Here is a 16,792-nt window from a genome sequence, read left to right as displayed (position 1 = left end):
TTTTTGGAATGAATAGTTTCTGTATATTTCCTAAGATTAATTTATTCCCTTAGAATGCAACCTTAAAATAAAATAAAAAAAAACCAAACCAGCAACAACTAACTAGAAATCAAGGATTTTGAACTCTCAAGTTATTTGGTTGATGCATAATTTTATTTTATCAGTTGAATTATGCATTTGAGAAATTTATATTGGAACTTGCCCTTTAAATAACAAAATAATTTTATGAGAGAAATGATAATACTTTTGTTTAAAGGCTCTGTTCTTGGGTATGATTCCAGAAATTTTCATAAAGATTCACACATTATTTTGAAGATTAAAAGACCCTCTCTTTATTTTTTATAAAATTGTAAAAAAAAAATTAGTAATTGCATGTAAATATTTAGTGTATTTACATGCAAAGTTTGTTTAATAGAAAAGAGTACTATCTTCTAATCTCATAGAATATTTCCTTGCCTGAAAAGTAGTGAAGAAGGAGTTGAGTACAGTCAGTATCTTTTAGAGGATTTATGGTAATGCTGCTGAATTTAGCTGAGCATAAACAACATGGTGAGCCCCTCAGGGTCTCTTCATTTTCCTGACACACTCCACTGCTGCCCCATTAACACTTCGTCTGTTATTGCCATCTACTCTGTTTAATGAGTATCTTTGAATTTGAAGTTCTTTACAAGAAACAATAGCTAAAATAAGTGATGCACCTACTGTAGCTTTCAGTAGTTTATCTTATTCCCTTTGTAATATTTTTGAAATAAAAAGTACATGTATATTCTTCAGCAGTACAGTTGCATCATGACATTTTCTTTAATCACAATAGACACTAATCACAAGGACTAAGTAATGACTACAGATATGATGCTGTATCTGTCTGTAGAAGGTAAATGCATGCTGAATAGCTGATAAAGTAGGCTTTTTCTTACTTTAAAATTCATCTGGTTAATACTTACTCTTTAATGTAAAGAAGGAATAATTCTGCTGGAGACTGTGGTATCAAAGCAAAATATTTCTTCTAAAAATCATAAGACAGAATTACTAGATGCTGTTTTCTGGTATGTGTATTAATCCAGGTAACTGATGTAAAAGGTCAGTATATGTCTCATTAGATTGCATTCCTAAAACTGAGTTTACCACATTCCTCAGTATACATGAATGAACCATCTTAAATTATTAAACAATAAGCCATATTTTCAGATGAGGACTCAAATTAAAGCTAGAATAATGTTGCACTGGGATGCACCATGAGATTTAAGAACAATTCTGATTTTGCATTGACTATTAACTGATCAGCAAATGCACTCTAAATCGCCATAGGTATTCAGTAGATTTGGGAAGTCTTTGGAGGGCCAAATAAAAAAATCTGAATAATTGAATAAATTTCTGTTCTAGAAGATTGAAGGCAATCAGTTGGAAATTGAAACACGTTTTTGTATTAAATGCATTCATTGAAAGCATATTTTTGAAATATTAAATAACATGTGAGTAATTTTCTGTTTTGGTAAGCTTGCTGTCCTTCATTAAAGTTTTTATTTGTTTGTTTGTTTGTTTTTATTTTTAGAAAATGAGTCTGGAAGAAAATTGGTGAATTCAATCCAGAGGACCTACAAGCACTCTGACAGGCTCAGAGAGCAGAGTCTGTACCAAAGAGCAATTACCCCACCAAACGATTTCAGGTACAATTGACCTAAATATAGCACTCCCTTGAGATTATTGACAAGAGTTCATTTCCTGTAGTGCTTTTCCCATTTGCCACCCCTGGTAACCACTGTGATCTTATCTGCCTGATGCTGCATGACTTCTGGGATGCAGTTAAGAATTCTGCTGTGCATTATCTTTAAACAGACAATTCATGCTAAAAGAGTCATTTGCAGTTAAATTAGATGATGCATATATTATTCTTGCTGCTGAAGTTACAAAGAACAGGAATGAGTGCCTGAATCCTTTTGGACCTGAATGCACTGGAATTCTTTTACTGTGAAATCAAAAAGGTCGTACTAATTAATTGTAAATAAATAGGTAATTTTATTTCATTAAACAGTTACAGTAGAGTCAGATGTGCAGGGTGGATAGGTTGGAAAACCTGATATTTCTTTCACTGTATATATATTTATTAGTAAAGTATGACTTTTCTTATTGCCATCTTACTAGCTCCAAAAAATCACAGTAGTTCTTATATGCTGGCATAAAAAACAAGTGTATAAATTGAGTGTGTAAGTGTACAAAATTTGGATGAAGTGAATTCAGAAGCTAGTAATGATAAAATCCATTTTAGTTTTGAGGAATGCATTTTTTCTTAAGCATTGCTTGCAGACTTGTTTAAAATGTTGGATATATTTGCATTCCATGTATGTGGAATATAGAGAAAATAGATGATATTCCCTTGGTGTTCACCACAGAGGTTTCTTCTTGAATCATTTTTCTTCTGCTGAATTTTTGTTTGGAAAATCTATACATTGTCCAGAAATTCAGAAGTCTGGTATCAAATTCCATGCTGAGCAGCTGTTGGAGGGCCATTTGTCACAGACATTTATGAGCTAATATCACAGGACATAATTGTGTTACGATTTTTCTGCATATCCCCTATGTTTTCTCAAAAAAACACCAGAATACTTTTACTTTACTAGTAGAGTATACTCTGCTAATAATCATAGGTCCCACTCTTTAAAGGAAACTTGGGAAGTTCAGTTGAAAGCTGAATAATTTATAAGATAGAGACATATATACACTATATTGGTCCATTGACTTGGTTCCTTTGATGATGATGGACAGTAGTTATAAATGTAGTTAAACTCAGAAATGCTATACTAAAATAAGATGAAGCATGAATCAGTTAATTGCATTAGACAGTAATTAATTTATTACAGGAAATTTTTGGGTTAGATATAGAGGAACATTTACCTGTGAATTATGTTTTGCCAATGTACTTCAAGGGGTTGATGAGACCCAGTATGTCACAGTGGAAAGGAGTAGTAATTTGAAATGGAAGTGTAAGAAGAAAGCAGTAAAAGAATAGGTAAAGGTGGGATGAGAATATGCAGGACATTATTAAATGGATTCTCAGCTCAGGCTGAGCTCATGGAACTTCTTGCGCTGTAGTTTGGGATCATGAGGAATCTCTGTAGTGCTTTCTGGGGGACTGCTAAAGAAAATAGTTTTGAAGTTTGAGATGTGACAGAATGTACATAAGGAATTTAAATGGATTCATGAAAGGATCTTTCTGTTGTAGAGTCTTCTACAGAGCAAGACAAGTAAGGAACATGGGCTTAGGGGTGAAAAAATAAATCAGTCCCACCCCAACACAAAGAGAGAGAGAAAACTCGTAAGATGATACCAGCAGCACCAAAGCCTAAATTGAAATATTTACCTTCTTACATTTGGTATTTTGCAACGAAATCTTTTCGTATTGACTCCTGCAATGCTGCAAGAGCTTACCTTAAAATTTGTTATGTGATTTTTCCCATTTTCTTTTTTGCCATTTTCTTTTAGATAAAATGTATCTAAAGTTTTTTGGTTTTTTTTTAATCTGCAGAGAGTACCAGATGCACACACTTTGTTAATCTTGACATTCCAGAGACCTGACATGGCTGACATACAACCATTGTACATACTATATATCATTACATCAGTTTGAAATTTAGAAACTAATAATAGAAAAGCCCATGTAAACTGACTTTTCTGTGTGAATGGTCTTTATGAGGATTGCTCACTTCAGCTGATAACAGATAGAAACATCATTATGGGCCTCCTATTAAGCTTAATCTTGTAATAAATTATGAACCCAATAAATTATGAACCTATGGACCTCAATGAAAGGTGCAGCATCTTAAGTATTTTTATCATAGTTATTTTATATCTTGAAGGGATATTCTGGTCCTTTACACAATGCAGACCCATAGAGGACAGTATCACAGATTAGGGATTTTATATTTGCTTCTATATTCAGTTTGCCCTGCCATAGCAGTGAAAAGGCATAGTAAAGCAACCCTAATTAGGCAGTGTAGGAATCTCTGGTATGCAACATTTTTCTTAGCCAGCTATATATTATTTCTACTTCTGTGGTGCCTCAGGGAATGAGGAAAGTCTGGCCCATTAATTAGAGAATTAACCTAGAGTTGGGAAAGATGAGTTCAGGTTTTGCCTATGCCACAAATTTTCTACAAGACATTTAGCTAACTATTGACCAAAATTCAGCACAACCTAAGATCAGGGTTCATGACCATATTTCCTCTGCTTTTGAAGCAAAATCCTGTGTTCGTCTTGTTTGTGGCATCTTAGATACCCCCATTAAATAACTGAGTAGTCAGAAATCCTCACTCCCCTCATTAGCTGAAGTGAATTCTGTATACTTCTCTGTCACACTTGCCTTGTGTGAGGGTGTTGATGGAATGGCAGGGATGCATAAAGCAAAGTAATGCCTGATGTTAGTTCAGGTAGAGAATTGCAAAGATACTGTCATGGTGATGAGTTCATGTTAGTTCTTGGCAGTGTAAGTCTTCCTAGTAAAACCTTCTGAAAAAGCAAAGTTCATCAATCAAAGTGTCACATGTTGCTAAATTTGCAGTTTATAAATTGTCACTATAAATGTAAGTAGTAGGAATCATTGCATAAAATTCTGCTTCTTTTTCTTTGTGTCTTTCCAGACTTAAATGGTTTTAAAAATGAGGCAGTAAGCTGTTTAAATTGCAGTTTCTAGGCAGCATCTCTGCTCCTGTGAGCAGGCATGGCTGTTTTATTGCATGGCCCAGCCCATGATTGGTCATGGGCTGCTGCTGATGTTAGCATGCCAAAGAGAACGTGTGACATTAAAGGTAAAAATGCCAGGGCAAGGGGCATATCACCAGTAAGAATTAGGAAAAAAATATTATTGTGCTTTATTGGATACATAGCTCAGCCTGACAGAACACCTAATCCCTAAATCATCCTGAAAATGTGTTGGGTTATAAAATGAAATTAAACCCACTATGAAAGATCATGTTCTCTCTTCACTATGTTAGCTATGTGTATATATCTCAATCCCAGACTAAGGGGAATACACTACACATAAGTAAAAATATTTGTAAGAGAAATCTGATTAAGACAGAGCTGACTGTTTTTGTAGAAAACATTTAGAAACTATTGTAGTAATTTGATTAGAAGAGGTAAAAAATAATTTTGCTAGATTAATACATCTTTTAAATGTTGAATACCTTCTTTTCTCCTACTTTAACATTTTCTGTGGAAGGGTTATCATGTAGCATTATTTTGATTAGTCTTTAGTTACTGAAACTAACTTAGCTTTGTTGAGTGATCTTAAATGATTCTTTTCTCCTTATCAGTACTGGGTACTGACTTTTGGTGGGCAAAAGAAATCTCAGCACCCTTAGGCAGATTTTGCCTTCTTCCACTGCAGGTGAATGTGTATTGCTCTAACTGAAGTATTCATTCTCAAACCAAGGAAGACAGAGGACTAATTCGAAAGCCAAGTGAAGTTCAGGAAAAGACTTCATTGATCACGTAGAATTTAGGTCACAGTTTAGTTAGGTCAGAACTATGCTTCTTATACAGTAGAAATAAAACTTTTATTAACGAGTCTACATATAAAAAAATACTTACACATACTGAGAGAGAAGAGATGCAGAAGTGCATTTTTACAGCACTTCATACACCTTCAGTGCACTGAAGAATGTTAAGGAAAGGAATATGATAAAAACTCTAATGATTCTTGTCCAGTAAGTAGCTAAAGCCAAGAGAAGGTGCATGTTTCATAGCCAATCAAAGCTAGAAAGAAACTGTTTTTAGAAGTGTGGCAGGAGGACAAAGCTGTGAGCAGATTCTTGTAAGTTCAGCAGTCCTTTCTGTGCAGAAATACAAATACAGTTTTTGACTCCAGGTTAATTTTATTGCAAACAACATTTAAAGAAAGCAGTGCATTCTAAAAGTTTCCTCTCTTGTGAATATTTTTTGGAAAGGTGTAGAGGGAGTAGATACTATCATTTCAAGTTCACCTTGCACATTTCATGAGGGAGTTGCTCCCCTGTGGTTTGGGAGAGACCAGTCTGTGCTGCTCAGCAGCTCTCGGTAGTATTGTCCCCGCATGACCTTGTGGATGGATTTCTATTTAAAAATCATACAGAAGTTAAATATTGCAGAAAATAGCATTCACTCCTGTTTTGCTCCTTTCATAGCTTCTTAGGTGAAATTTATCATTAATGTAATGTCTTTTCTATCCAAATTATCTTTGGCTAGGCTGCCTTTATGGTCAATGGAGAGAAATAGACACTTTTAGGGCATGATTCATCTCCTCGGAAGGTAGACATCTAAGTAGGTCAGATGAATCAGACTGTACAATAGCACATTCCTTACTAGAGAGAATAAAGGAAACCTAGGGATGGGCATAGATGTCGATGCATATATTGCAAATATCTGAAGTTAAGTGAAATGAACTTTATGTCTATAGGAACTAAGTCAGCGTTCAGAGTCAGAGGAAAAAATCCTACTCTTCAGAAAGCACCCTTTTCTTCAGAGCACGTGTTTTCACTGTGCTGAGTGCATGTTCATAGTCATACCCATGAGGTGATAAATTAAAAAAAAATATTACACTCCCTCCTTCTCCTAACTTAGTATTTTAAGGTGTGATGATTGAGTAGACTGAATTCTGTGAATAGGTAATTTCTATATATTTGTCATCACTGATTCACTGGTTCTAGAGTGGCACAATTTTTTTACTAGTCTCTGATAATAATCTGTATGTATGCAGTTTCACCATGGTTTTAGTTAGTTCTTGTGAACCATTTCAGCATCGGATACTTTTTTCTCAATTAGAAACCTCTTCAAGGAGAAAGAGAAGGTATGCATTTAATTTAGAGTAGTAGACTAATTTAAATTAGTCATTCATAATAATCATTACTGTTAGTGCCAGAGATTCACTAAATGCCCTAGTAGATGAGATGGTTAGTGCAAATGTACCTGAAAGTCTCAACAATGAATATTTTGAAGTGCTAACAAATGAGTTTTGCTGAAAGGGTCTTCATTTTGGTTTGTGTTTGGTTGCATCAACCATGATCAATAAAACCGATTATGGAACAAGAATTAACAACATTAATTATTATATATTTAAAATCCAAAATGAACAAATGAAGACTGACCCAAACAGCAATGAAGCTTTTTCATATGCTGCTCTTTCCCATTGTTTGCAAAATTCCAGATCCAAGCAAACCTGCAAGACTTTTGTCAGATGCATGCCCAGGAGTAGCACAAGGATGACAGCCTGGAGTAAGCAGATTGCTAGTGAGCCTAGCAGGTGCCAAAACATGCTGTTTCATGACCCAGTGTAAAGACGCCAAAAATAATCTCAAATGTACTTCAGTAAATAAAAGCAAAAACCCCTCAGGCTTCAGAAATAAAGTGTGTAGAACTGTCTGAGATTAAGCAAGAAACTTAAAGTTAGAAGACCAGTCTTCTAATTTTTGTCTTGCAACAGATTAGCTGTGTTAAGGTAGTGAGGCACTTTGGCCAAAATGTATGTGTTGCTGCTTAAATAGATGACATGGTTTTCAAAAGAAAGTGGGAGCATATTATAAAGTATTCCACAGATAAAAACATGGACTTAAGTTGAATCACATGCAAATATTGACTAAATATTTGCCTCATTTCCCGTATCATTCAGAGTCATAGCATTTAGCTGTCCTCATTTATGGTAATTTCAAATGCATAAACAAAAATAAAAATTGTTTTGTAAGTTCTAAAACCAGTTTATCCTCAAGTGCAACTGTTATAAAATTACTTTATGTAAAATCACTATATCACTGATCAGATTGCTCAGAGAAGCTGTGGATGCCTGGAGTTGTTCAAGGCCAAGTTGGATGAGGCTCTGATTAGTCTGGTCTAGTGCGTGGTAACCCTGCCTATGGGAGGGGTTTTGGAATGAAATTATCTTTAAGGTCCCTTCCAAGCCAAGTCTGCCTATGATAGACTCATAGCTGTGGAGCATGTTTGTTTGATCAACCTGTAAACTATTTGCTTTAGATCAAGATATAAATATCCATGTTAAACAGTTGCATTTAACTTTAAAGACAGCAATACCAGGACTGTGCTAAGTGAACTAGAACTTGCAAAATGCACTGTGAAATTGTGAGAAACATGGAAATAGTTGGTACTCTGTGTTTGGTATGTAGAATTAGATCAATGAAATAAAATATATATCTGATATTGATATGGAGTCAGGGGTGAAAATTATCTAAAAAAGCAGCTGAGAAATTTAATATGCATTTTAAATATTGTATTTAACTTTTAAATCCTTCTGGTGCTGTAGACCTTTCCATATCTGCTGCTGATCATATATTGTGTAAGATCTCTAGAAGTTTCTAAAAGATAAGGGATAGTAATTATCACTGAATCAGAGTATTCTGGTTTAATAGCGACCCACAAGGATCATCAAAGTCCAATTCCTGGACGTGCACAGGACTATGCCAAGAGTCACACTATGTGCCTGAGAGCTTTGTCCATATTCTTGAGCTCTGTCAGGCTTGGTGCTGTGACCACTTACCTGGGGAGCCTGTTAAAATGCCTGTTCCAGTGCTGCAACCTTTGTGAGTATCCAACTCAAACCTCCCCTGGTACAGCTCCAAACCATTCCCTCAGGTCCTGTCACTGGTCACCAGAGAGAAGAGATTGGTTCCTGCCCCTCTTCTTCCCCTCTTGAGGGAACAATGAGGTCTACAGCTCAGACAGAGGAACTGTGATTGCTATAGTCTGACAATTATGACAGGAATGATGATTGCTGTAGTTTGTAGTGAAGTGCCCGTGTGCTAAAATTTTCAGGGTGAAAAACTATCTTGATGGTAACAAGCACTTTATCTTAAAATTTGTTTATGAATGCAGAGCGAAGGAATCTAAAATTTAAGAGGTATGGTTTATTAGATGGTTCAGTGTATGGTCTGAAGTACCCAGTGAGCTGGCTTTGTGTTCTTTATATAAGAAATTAGAGAAACAAAATCTTCTATGCTGTCTGCCTGTTCATCAGCAAGGCACATAACTTAGCCCTGGTAACCCAGGCAGTGCACACAGAAACAAAACCAGGAAGCATCTTTTAAAACTGAGGTTCTGCCTTAAATAAGTAGCCATATATTACAAATGTGATGGGTCATATCTTTGAGTGCAAGAGAAAGTAAAGAATGAGCTCCTACTACAAAATATGATCTCTGGTTAAATATGCTGGTGTAAGAGACACAGTCATTCTTAAAGGACAGACTATTTAAAATGAAAGCTATTTATTTGATCAGATAAGGTATACAAATACATATATATATCTACCCACATGTACACAAAGAGCCTGTGCTTTTCACAAAGAGAAAGTCACATCCATATGAAAAAATGGAGGCAAAAGTTTGATTTGGCTTACCCTTGTATGTGCTTGAGCAGGACTGATAAAAAGAGCCATGTGTTGGCCCTAGATCGCTTGAAGTTCATGGAGTTTGAATGTACTCTTTACTTGTGAGAATAATTCATAAGTTTTTTCTTGAATTCATGTACTTTAAGGAACAATGGTGAGCTGCAGAAACTACTGTGCTGTAGCTTATTACATAGAAGATGCACTCTAACGTGCTTCTTTTACTGTTTATGATGCTAAAGGAAGTTTTTGGCTGAAATCCAATCTTGCTGTAGAAAATCAGAATAATTGGTAATAAAATAGTCATTTCTACATTCCAGTTGTTATAACTCATTCCAGCATTGCATTCCAAAAGTAATTCTGTTTTGAACTGGATGAATATAATACAGACGACTAATATATGTCTTTTATTCAGATCTCAGTTATTTACTGGATCTTCAGTTATTTCATAATGTGTGTGGAAAATCTGCATTAAAGAGTCCAAACACTAAAGCTAATACGTGCCGGAATTAACTTTGTTAAGGCAAGTTAATTCAATCTCCTCCATGCATATGCATTGTGAAGACTTCTTTAATTACATGATCACATATTGTTTTTTCTTACAAAATTTTCTCCTCATTCAGTTCACAGAACATATGATAGTCACTTAATGAGCAGCTGTTCCATATTTTGTTTTCATGACATTGTTCTGTCTGTGGCCCCACACCTTGTTTACTATAGAATATTAAAGCCTTGCTCTGGAGACATAGTTATTAATTATTATTAATTTGCATTTTGGGATTTTCCTAGTGTCATGATAGTGCCAAAGTGATAAGCAGACATTAAATTAGCATTATTGCAGGCCTCTGAGATTGGCAGACAGTATGATTCCAGTTTTATGGCTGGGGAACCATGGCCCAGAATACTGTGTTCAAAAACTGCCACTAATCTACAGAACCATCCTGAGCTGCTGAGGTCCAAAAGTCTTGACTCATTACTGTCACATGAAACTTTTCCAGCTTAGGTCTTCTTGTCTACAGCTATGTATGTCTCTGAATATTAATCTCTTCTGCAAATTCAAATGCCTCCTCTCAGTGAATCACATAGAAAATGAAGAATACACTTTCAGTGACCGCTTGTGAAAAAGCTGGTTTGAATTACAATTATGGAAACTTCATGTCAAGGAAAGATAGAATCCTGCTTTCTAGACTGACATCCAATTACTCTAACCGTTCTTGTTCTTGTTGTTATGTGGTCCCATTTTTCAGTGCATTTCTTCAAAATTCTTTACCAGGTGAACCATCGGTATGCAGTTCTGATTCATCCTAGCAGCAAGGCTGTCCTGTGCACTGTGTGAGGCAGTGGTAACAATAGATATGGTAACAATAGATATGAGTCATGCCATTACTCTCCATGCTCATTCACAAGATGAGGGAAAATTTGGTTATACCGGCAACCTGGCACTTCTGGCATCTTTGTTCTGGATTTGGTCATGTTAAAAAAGTTTTTTTGAAAATGTGTCTGTGTGAGAAAGACAGAAATAGAGACAGAGGGAAAGAAAATGAGTACACACCATTTTAAAATAGAAACTTCTGAGAATGTCTCAACCCCTGTCTGAATTGTGAGATGCTTGTAACCTTTAAATCCCCCACTCAATGTTGTACCATTCTTCTATTAAGCAAGTTGCATGGATTAATATTCTGCAAAAATTACTGCTGAAGGAGTAAGATGCAAAATACCTATTTTCACTACCATCTGACTGGACAGAGATTTTCTGATGGCACAGAAATCATGAGAAACTGAAATTTGGTTTCCAGAAGACCCAAAAAGAGGTTTCAGTCATTATTGATTCTCTGCTCATTTCTCAATGACCTTTCCTACCCCTGTTCACTAGCTGTTAAAACTCTTGAGTATAACCCAGTTCTGTGTCCTAAGTACAGCAGTTCTATTTCTCACTGCCCCACTGGCTTCTTGTCCCATGTTCATTGTTTTTACCATAAGCATAGTCTAAGTACTTGTTCTTTACCTCCTGTTTCAGTACATTCCTGCAGTCAGTTGTCTGTTTGCCCTCATCCCTCATTCCTCCAGGGCTGGACCCCCATATACACCTTTATCATTCCTACTGCTTTCCAGCCAGAACTCCATTGTCAAGCTGTGTTTTCAGTTTCTGTGCCTCCAACCTTCTATCATTTGTTTCTTTGCACTCCTGTTCCAAATACTGCTACAAAATGTTGGCTCTTTCCTTTTTTTTCCTGTCTGCTGCTTCATTTTCCTTTGGGCAGTAGGGAACTGATAGAACTCTTTTGATATTTGTAAATATTATTGTTAATTTGAGAGCAGAGCCTCTGCTCATTCTAGGACAATGTTGCATAAGCCTAATTTCTTTGCTGAAAATTTGGACTTAAATTCATTTAGAAGACAGAAGCAATGCACCCATGATTGATACTCAAGACCTGGTCCTGGTCCCGGCAAACTTTTCTAGTCCTGCTGGATACATTTCATGTCTGCTTCTACTTAGGCGCTTCTGCTTTTTTTCCTCCATTGCTGGTTATTCTTTATCTGATCATCAGTCTTGAGTCCAGGTAATTTTGTCTAGGTGAAACCAGACTTTTGGGATATTGCATGGGTGCAACCACAGAATTCAGCACTGAAATTAAACCTACCAGTTATTTGAGTTACAGATGTCCCTCTCAACACATCCCAGTAACAACTGGGCAGGTTAATCTCTTCAGCAGAATGTTAATGTAATATAGTAACTTGTACAGAGCCTATGCAGAAAAACCCTACAATATTAATTTTTTGGAAATTGTATAGTGCCAGATACTATTCAGTTTACTTACTGCACACTCATGTAAGATTTGAATGTAGAAGGGATCCCTGGTTTATCTAGTATAAACTTGCTTAACATAGGCTGCATACTCTTGAATCACTCAATAGCTGAAGAAGGCCTACTCATTATTTGAACTTAAATTTAAAATATCACACAACGGTGTATTTGTCTCTGTCCTTCGTAAGTTGTAGAGCTTGGCATAACTTTTGAAATACCTTAAGAATTTCTAATCAGTTTCAAGAAGGACTGAGCTAATATCTTCATGTGAAAAGTAGTGTCCCATGTAAAAGGAAACAAGGTTGCACTGGAAAAAACTCACTTGGCATTGTTTAATTATTGTATTTAATTTCTATGCTTTCAAAATGCCCAGTATTTTGGAGGCTTCACAATACTGCCCTCTGATTATTTCAGTTTCTGGCTCTTTTACGCCATTGCACTTTGCTTTGTCATCTTGATGCCTTATTCTTTTCCTTGCAAGAAACTTGGAAGAGCTCATTATCAATAAAAGATTGGGGGAAAATATATGCCAAAACAGCCTAAACTTCATAATGTAGTCAGTGGGAAATATTTTAAATGAGGGCAAAGATATTGGATTTGGGACAAGAAGATAATGATGGTTGGATTTGTTGGAATAATTATGGGAGATTTGTTCTCAGTTCCCTGCCTTGCTCACATCGGTCTGTTCCTGTCTCTCTGTGACACGGGTCCTTACCAATAAAATGGGAATAGCACTGTCTCACAGATATTAAAATAGTTGCGTCACAGATACCATAGAAAGAAGGAAAAAATTAATTATACTCAACCTACTGTAGTATTATGGCTTGAATGAGTACTGTAATACTGATAGTATGTCTCATATGAGAACTGTTGTTGCTGGGTTGGGAAGTTTTAAAACCTAAGACAACTGAATTTTTCCAAACCTTTCTTTGCGCAGTTCTCCTCATTGTTTTATTACCTTCCCCTCCCCTTAATGTTCATGCTTTCATTGTTTGTATTACCTTTCTCACAACTCCCCACTACTGCTCATATTTCAGCATTGCTCCTGTTCCTTCAGAATTCCCTCTGTCTTGCCCTTATACTTTAAATTTGCACATTCTCTCTTTGAACAGTCTGCTCCAAGTCAGTGTAAAGGGTCTTCTGAGCTGCATGAAGGTGGTGAGGCATTGAGAGTGTATGCACCAGTAACAAGATGAATAAAGTAACAGTCAAATTTAGTGCAAATATATAACTAGTCTATGGGGAAGAAAAAAATATACATCTGTTTTCACAGCAGGAGTCTCCTAGTTGTATGAAGTAGTTATTTGATCTGAATGGCATGTTCTTAACTCAAGAGGAATTATTTGTGGAGTTAGGAGGAGCTTAGTTGTGACAGAGAAACAGCTTGGCACTGACCATGCCTGTACTCGTTATGCTTTACAGTGTCCTATTTGTCTTCATAGTTGGGGTAGCCCAAGGCAAATGAGAGTTCTGTTGATACTACTGTGTCCTCACTGCTTTGTTGATCCAAGCTTGTGTATTTAGGGACACATTCCATAGCTGTCTGTGCTGAGATGTTTAAAAATTATTGCCAATGTAATTCTACTACAAGAAGTCCTGTCTGTCTTCTGGGAAGGAATTGTTCAAACAGCAGAACTGAACCTCTGTGGAAGTGAGTTGAGTCTCTTTTCTCGCTGCAAGACCTGCATAAAAAAGCATGGCCAGTTTCCAGATCACACAAAGGATAATAATGTAGGTTTATGTGCTGTCAAAATTCACTGATTTTCCTATGAAGGGTTGAAACGAAAAATGTGTAAAGCCCAGATCAATTACAGCCTTGACAGCCACCTCCACCTTGCTCAGTTTTAAGCACCTTGAGCAGTTCCCAGTTCACACTGATCTTAAATATTGACTAACAGGGCATGATAAATAGCTCAGCATTTTGTAGACATAACTCAGAACAATTTTGTAGAGCTGAGGTCTATGGACCTATCCATGCTAGGTCACACTGGACAACAAGGAAAAGCAGCATTAATCCCTTCTTTCTCCAGAAAGCTGAACTTTTGTAGAACCCATTGACTATGAGCTGGCAGTCAAGAAAAATAGAAAAATAACAATCAAGAATGTTCTCTCTAAACAAAGTAGACTGGAGGCAGGCAAAATCAGTCTACTTCATATACAGTAGAGTATAATGGGACAAAGTGTTGTGCTGGCTGTATTTCTTGCTAAATCATGGCTTAAAATGTAGCTGTGGACCAGGAATATGATCAATGGAGAAAAGTAATGAATTTTCTAGGAGCTAGTAAGTGCTTTCCTCCAACTAGCTTAGTACACATCTGTGTGTTAAAGGCAGAATTTCACACATGGCACAATATTAAATAGAAACATTCTTTTATAGAATCTTTTTTATCCTGACAAACATGTTTGTCATACTTTTACATTTTAATAAAAACCAGGCCAAATTTTATGCTCCTTTGGTCTGAATCTGGAAAGTGATTTTTTAAAATTAAGAATGATGAGCCTGATTCAACAACCTTCCTTATGTGAGTAGTTCCCTCAGTGACTACTCTGTTTATCAGTGTTTATTAGATATCAAGGATATCTAAGATCCAAAAACTCTTTTCTTTAATTTCCTGAAAAGTAAAAGACAGAAATCTGTTTTTGGTTCTCAAAGAAGCTTTAGGATGCTTGGGATCCATCATAACTGAGTTTACACTCCATAATGATGTGCAACATTATTATCTGTTTTGTTTCTGTGATGCATAATAAGTAATTGAGCACAAACCAAGCTAAAATTGGGGAAAGTAAAATGAAATACATATTGATACAAATAGAGTATTATCCTCAGTCAGAAGGCTTGTGTTCAACTGAAAGCATTTTCCATGCATTACCTGCCTTTCTCCTTTCCCTTAGCTGGCTGCCAAGGGGTTGAGTTACCATCCGTGGAGGCACTTAAAAGATGTGTAGATGAGGGATTTAGGGTCATGGTTTAGGGGTGGATTTGGCAGTGCTGGGCAAAGGTTTGGCTTGATGATTTTAAAGCTCTTTTTTAACCTAAATGATTCTAGGTACCTAGGTAAACCTTTGAAAAGCAAATATTCTTTATTTAGCATAGTTTGGTGAGAAGTTCCTTGTTCAGCTAGAGTCATGTGTTGATTCTTGAGCTGTTAAAGGCAAGAGGTGTTAATATCAGAAATTTAGCCTTTTGCTACCTAAATAAGCAGCTTTGTGTTGATACAGAATATGGAAGACAGCATTTTTACTACACCCATGCTTGCTAATTTGATTAAGATCATGTGCCACTTAATTTTCATGGTGTTGTTATTACTTAGAGACCTTTTTACTTTATAGGATACCTCTGAGAAATATATATATTTGAATATTCAGCAGTAAAACTTGCTGTAAACTTTCAGTAAAACTCTACCAGTGGTTCCTAGAGATTAGAAATGGTAGTTTTATTTATCTTTTAATGTTTAATATAAAAGAATGTGAATCTTCAGTTTACCAAAAGAGCATTTCTCCTACATTTAATAATTGGTAGGGAGTATACTCATTGTATGACCAAGGAACAATAATCCTGTCATAGCTGTGAACATCTGGAAAAGTTTAGAGCAACCCCAAAATTGCTCTTAGCTGTATGAAAAAGAAGATTTTACTTTGAAGTTGTGATCCTTACTCTCTTCTTCTGCCTAGTCAGGAATCTGGTCTCTGGTTTATACTTTTAGCTATTTGACATTGAAACTTCAGAACATGCATTTTGGTTGGCAGCACACGTATGTGAGGTATAATTTATAGCAAAAGTGTCTTTAGAAATGCAGGTCTTAGCCTGCATCTCTTCTTTCCTTGAAGAAGCACAGTGTTACATAACCTGGAAAATGGAACTTTTTGTTGCAGCACACTCCTGGCACTGCTGCCATGCTTCCTTTCTTATAAACTTCCAAAATCCTCATGGAGTCTGGGATTTCGATCTACTCACATGGCACATTGTACATGTCTCGTGTCAAAGAGTGAAGCTGATCCTGATGAAAGATTCATCTAGCTTCCATATTGTTAGCCTATTTAGTCTTTTCCAGAGAGGCAAAAGAAACTGAAATATGGGTGTGGTCATTAACTTTAAAATGTTTCATATTAATAAAATTTATTTTGTACTTGGAAGAGCTGACATTTCCAGAAATATATTGCTTTCAACTATGATGAAAGGATTCCAACCTGTTTATACTTCTCTTACTAATTCTTGACCACTGAAGCATGAATAGGGAGAATTTGGTAGGAAATATATCTACTAAATTGTTATTTAGGTCTAGTTTTTTCCATCAGTTTCCTTTCATTTCCAGTTTGGATCAATATATCTTGATATCTTGAAGTCAGATTTCAAAGGTGATTGACATTCATTAAGATGTATAGTACTGACTAGGATTTCATAAAGGGCCAGACTGCTAATCTGCTTGTGTAGGCAATCTCACCTACATTGCTGAGGCTTATCTATAAACACTGCTGGAAATATCACTGGGTACTTACTGCACGTTTGGATTTCAAAGTACCTTCTAAGGGCCTCTGTTGTACATCAAGCTACATTAAAATCCTGATTTCTTCACACACAAAGTGTGAAATAATTATTCCATCTCTTCAGCCTATCTACCCCTCTT

At 36.1% G+C, this 16,792-nt stretch overlaps 1 protein-coding gene across 12 annotated transcripts in view; it reads left to right on the top strand.

Annotated features, from left to right (window-relative positions):
* MYT1L (myelin transcription factor 1 like) overlaps window positions 1-16,792 on the top strand; it is a 300,153-nt gene that overhangs the window by 78,500 nt on the left and 204,861 nt on the right. For all 12 annotated transcript variants that reach the window (XM_039715661.1, XM_039715667.1, XM_039715669.1 and 9 more), the window contains exon 2: window positions 1,553-1,667. The gene's annotated coding sequence lies outside the window, so the exon portion shown is untranslated. The remainder of the gene's footprint in view (window positions 1-1,552; window positions 1,668-16,792) is intronic.

This window comes from Passer montanus, unplaced genomic scaffold, assembly GCF_014805655.1.
Source record: "Passer montanus isolate IOZ18808 unplaced genomic scaffold, ASM1480565v1 scaffold34, whole genome shotgun sequence".
Taxonomy (NCBI): Eukaryota; Metazoa; Chordata; class Aves; order Passeriformes; family Passeridae; genus Passer; species Passer montanus.
The sequence above is the reverse complement of the archived record's forward strand: the minus strand, read 5'-3'. Positions and strand labels throughout refer to the sequence as shown.